Raw genomic sequence first — 6000 nt, 5'->3', positions numbered from 1 at the left:
TAAAATCCTCGAAGAGTTAATGACTTTGCAAGCCCATTTTCTTTGGTTTCTAAATTATCCTTATCTATTTTTTACTTAATTTATCACTATTTTTCCCCAAGCACGATCACCGGATATTATGACTACTTTAAAGATTAAAAATTGGTTGAAGTGTTGGTCAATCTTTTGAGGTATATTATTTTAAAACATAGGTCTTGTTTTAGGTTAGAATAATTTGTTGTTATCATCGGATATCTCATAGTTTTCTCCCTTTAATGTATATGCTTTTTGGTTTTTGTCCTTTTTATGTTTTCCCTTTTTCCCTCTCCAAATTACCTAGTATATATATATATGATTTAAAGGGAATGCTAATTCTATATTTTTTTTGGATAGGTCACAGGTAGAGCAGATGATAATTATAAAGTTTAAAGCTTGAACTCCCAATCTCTTGTTACGCCAAAACTAAACAATTTCAACAATGTAATTTTACTAAATTTTAATTTGATGTAGACTTAAGTTGGCAAATTCAAAAAGTATATGTCACGACCCGAGAGTACCCCCTAGTCGTAACATGGCGTATTCGATCCCAAAGGGGTCTTATACGAGCCACATAGTCATTCATTGCATTCAATAATGAAAATAGTGCGGAATAAAAAAAAAACTTATTTACATCCACACATTTAAACTTCATTAAAACAACTTTAAAAACACACAGCGGAAATCTAAGTCTCACATGGCCATCTTAGACACAGTCACAAAACATAAGTAGGGACACGGCCCTTTACAATCAAAAGAAGTCTATTAAGTCTATTACATGAACAAAAGAACTTAAAAGTCTTATCCTCGAATCCATGAGGACATACCAAGTCTTGGAGGAAAGCAATCCAACACTTCAAACTAGCTAAGAGGGATCACTTGCCGGAACCTACACTTATAGTAAAAATATGAAGAATATGGGTTAGTACACAAAATGTACTAAGTATGATGACCATGCAAGACATGCTTTAAAAGGGACATTTTGGTTAGAAACCATGCATTATGCCACTTTTTGAAGTACCATGAATAGTTGCATAAAGACATACAATACAAGCATAAACATCAAGTAAGTCATAATATTACCTTTAAACAATTTCAACATGAAAACCTTTACCTTGGACCTTCACCTCAAGAAACCCTTATGCTATACCCCGTGCAATGTATGGATGGCGTCCCATACCACCATCCATACTAAGGCACCACATTAAGGTCACTTAAGGTAACTTATCATTCCTTTCTTTCACCTTTGCACCATATTCACACATAAGAGGTATATCATTAATTAAGACATGACAAGGGAAAATAACTCATAATATAACCCAAGTATAGCATGCATCTCATATTAAGCATTTGAGAGCCAACATTCTTTAATAACCTCATTTAGGCCACAATTGTATCACGTACATTAGGATTTAGAGAAACTCACTATGACCCTCTCCAAGCCTACTTGTGCAATGTATAGGTAGCATCCCATACTACTACCTACACTTTGTAGAACCTATCAAGAAACCATAATGAAATCTCACATGATGGGAAGTAAGCGTTTAACCGACATAGACCATGAGAGCTTGTCATGGAATCCGGTGTCATAAGTCCCCACACTGTAAAGAGGTGGTCTACTTGCCTAAGGAAGACCGGTATATAGCTTAATGGATCCACTAGCTACCTATGCGGGCACATAGTTTATGGGATAAGGTAGACGATCATTGAAACTCATGCCTAACTATTGGGGGAGTTTCCATCTAACCAAATCCACTCGGTGCTTAGCCAACATTCCCATAGAATAGTTCGTTACCTTGACATTATCACATATGAGAGGTGCCATTGGCCTACCAACTCCAATTTACATTTATTAACACGTGAAAGGGTGCTTTAAGCCTACCGTTTCAAGGTTCATTTAGGAAAGCTCATTAACTCCTCTTGAAAGGGTGCCATGGGCCTACCGGGTCAAGTCTCATCATTAACCTTCATGGAAAGGTGTCATAGGCCTACCGACTCCAAGGTTCATTATAAGCTCGTGTGGAAGGGTGCCACTAGCCTACCGATCCGAGGATTCAACAATCAACAATATAATCATTTATACAAGAAAATGATGCATAAGCCCTACCAATTCAAGGTATACTTTATATTGAAGAATCCTTCATATTCTATCATCAACATTCATGAGTGTCAAATTGAGAAATAATCTTTCAATAGCAACACCTTTACGTTCATAACATGATCTTCATTGAATTCTCATTCATATAATGTCATGATAACACTCCCAATTTCTCATACTATGCCTTTAAGGCCATGGTCACAATACATTCCATAATTAAACACCTCCACCATAAGTGGATCAAACCAAGCAAGAACAATTTTTATCCATAATATGAGATTAAGCCAACTTACCATCCTCCAAAGCCATAATAACCATTACTCAATTCCCAACAATTCTATCACCACAAGGTGATTCACCCATAATTTTCCCATAAGGCCACAATCCTCAATTCATCCATATACCAACAATTCATCATAAATAGATATACAAAACCATATAAATCAACCAATACAATCCGATCTAAACACAATTTCATCAACATTAAATCATAGGCATTAAACCCACTTCATAAGCAAATTCGAGGCTTTTAATGAAAACATGGGTTCTTGAAGAAGTTTCATATAAAATCATCTTAAAATCATAAATACAACTTCCATTCACCAATATAATGACTTTGAAAACATTTTACCCATGAACCCATACCTAGAATGGAAAATAGAAGTTTTGTTCTTTGAAGACTTTTGAAACCCTTTTGAATGGACTCCTTGAAGGAAAGATAATCAAGGATCAAGGGTCACCATACCTTTGCTATGATCTCCCACGAAATTTGATGAAGAAAGCCTTGAATCCAAAGCCCTAGCTCCCACTTCTTCTTCTTCTTAATGGAGGATTGTAGAGAGGGAAATGTTTTAGGGATGGGAATTGAACTAATGGTATCTAGGAAATAATATATGTCCTTTGGAAGAATGGTCCAACACTTAGAAAAAAAATGAGGCAGGTGAACAGTAACCACGCCTACTGGAAATTGCCTTTTCCTGCCGAACGGATTTACGAAAATGGGCATAACTTCTTCGTCCGAACTCCGAATGAGATGAAACGAAGTGCGTTAGGTAGCTAACTCAAAGAGCTTTCCATGGATATATTATTGGCCACCCAAATAATTTGTGTGCTAGGAGATATGACCCTCCAAAGTAGACCCTCGAAAAAGGCTTCACTTGGAAATTTCGGATTTTGATACGGTTGCTCTAAAATTTGGGTTAGACCCATCTCCCACTCAATTTGACCCCCTAAACAAGAATATGAAGTCGGATTTTCGAAAAACAAAACGGATCTTTTTATATACAGCTAAACAAGTTTCCGGTAACTTCCGAAGCACATTTTTAAGAACTTTTTGGGTCAAATTCACTCTATCATTTTCCGGGTCGTTACAGTATACTCATAAAAAACTGCAAAAGATAAAAATAAAACATAAAAAGGAAAAGTATTCTGCTCTTATTAAAACAAAACATTTCTAACTACTTGGAAAAAATAAACACCAACAAAAAGGGAACAATACAATTAATCATCCATTGATTCGGTCCAAATGCATGATCTAGGTCGAACCAAGTTTAAAATATTTGGACTTGAATAAGCTTTGATGTCCAAGTAATCGAAAGAGAAATATTTGCGGTTGGCCAAACAATAGAATACACCCTTATTGTTGTGAAACATTGGAAAAAATATCTTGTTTCCTAGTCCTTGTGCAACACATATTTTCAGGTACGATCCTCCGGAGCTCACAAATAATGTTTTATTATTGTCTAAACTTGTTATTTGTTCCCTCTCCAATACTTTCCATTCATTTTGTATCTCCAAACCTCTACTTCCCCTTCCTGGTGGCATAAAAATACAACTAACATTCCTTCATTGTCGACATCTTCTACTGTATAAACATGTTGGATTGACTTTTGTTTTCGACGTCGAAAGTAGCTCCCATAAAATTCCCAACTAGGAATTGAGGATTCATTGATGGTCAATACTCCCAAATTCCCTTTATCTCCCAGATAGACAATATTGTTTTTGAAAAATATCGGATTATTGCATCCGGTTAACTTAAAACACTTATATCTATCTGGATCATATAAGTAAGAAAACGTCCAAGAAGTCTCTCCAACTTTGATGATGTATGCGTCTGGGCGACAACCATCGAAATCGATACCAACAACAATGCAAACAGATGACAACGAGTCGGGAGGACACGAAAATGTCCAAGAAGAAAAATAATTTTCGTGCTCCTCTAGATCAGGGAGTTCAATTATGTCATTGCTAATAGGATTGAAAAAAAACATGCCGTGGTTTCCATGACTCATGAGTAACCAATTACCTTTTGAACTTCGAATTCGGGAACCCCTTAATTTCGGAATCGGGATACCCGTAGTCGTGACCACATTATATAATGGATCAAAGAATTCTACAATTCCGGTATTTCCACGCAAGGTCATCAAACAAGGCCATTTTTCTGGTAGACCACGACGAGGTGGAGGTGGAGGTATCATGGGTGCATAGCGCCATCTTTTACAAACAGCTCGAAAAACAAAGTATTCCGCAGCAACAAGACGTGATGATATTAATGCGAGTATGTCAGATGGAATACCATCAGACCACAAATCATCACACTCCATTATTCAGAAAGAAGAATTGTGGTTGAGAAAAATTTGGTTTATGAACTTGTTATTAAACTATTTATTTAAACTAGAACTAGGGTAATAACAAGTCGTTGAGACCACAAATCTGCACGCTCCGTTCCTTATTCAAAATAACTTTTCCTTGACGTATTTGAACTCATTATTATTGTCTATTTTTTATATATACAAAGTAAAATATTATTTTTGGAACAGTGAACAAGTAAAAGTCAACTGAAAGAGTAATTTAAATAGAACTATAATCATCAATGTTTTTATTTATGGAAATCCCAATTAGGTAAGGAAAACTAATTTCCTTGCCCTACACGTATTCTAACCCCTTTCCTTGTAGTATTTGAACTCATTAATCGTCATTTAAATTAAAGTTGATTCTTTTAACGACACATTACAATGTTGTTCTCAGCACCTGGAAAACAAAACACAGTTTTTGAATCCTTGTTTTTTTTTTCTCTTACAAACCTAGAGTGATGACTGAACGAGAGATGGAGTTGGAAGAATACAAAAAGGAAAAGTATGCGGAATCCTATCGACCTCCTTTTTCTATCGAACAACAACAACACCCTTGGCTTGTTATGTGTGATGGTGATGTGCTGGAGAAGCAAACTTTTTTCAGTGTATCAAAGAATCAATATTATATGAGACGCATACATGAACTTAAAGAAAAAATAATACGTGCTTATGCTGATGAGTGGCTCGTGTTAGAAAGTCTTTATTCTAGTGATTGTTACCTTTGGAATATTATTTCAAATGACAAAATTCAGCTCCCACCACTCCCTGAGTTCAAGATACTCAACTGCGCGCACTACAAGAAAATGCATATATAGTTACAAAATACATCGTAGCTAAACATCAAAAAGTCCGTGGCAACTTTTGTTTCCGTAGCATTCGTAGCAAGATGTAGCGTGGCTAAAAGTTAGCTACACACTTTACATGATATGTGGTTAAGGACTAACACTTATAGCTACAAAAATAATGATGTAGTAGATGTAATGATATAAAAAATTTGCTACAAAATATATACCTATAGCAAATCATTAAAAAAATTTGTCACGGCAAATAAATTTTGTAGCATCTTTTATATGTAATATATTGTGGCAAAAAACTTGATTTATTTGCTATGAATAATCATACTTTGTGGCTATATTATATTTTAGTCTCGTGACAATAATATTTGTATTTAGCTATGAGTTAGAAAACTTATAGCTATGCATTAAAGTATTTGCCACAAACGTTTTTTATACATGGCTAAGAATTCAACTTTTT

Source organism: Solanum verrucosum, unplaced genomic scaffold, assembly GCF_900185275.1.
Source record: "Solanum verrucosum unplaced genomic scaffold, falcon-dt-bn FXZP01000094.1, whole genome shotgun sequence".
Lineage (NCBI taxonomy): Eukaryota > Viridiplantae > Streptophyta > Magnoliopsida > Solanales > Solanaceae > Solanum > Solanum verrucosum.
This window is presented reverse-complemented; position numbering follows the sequence as displayed.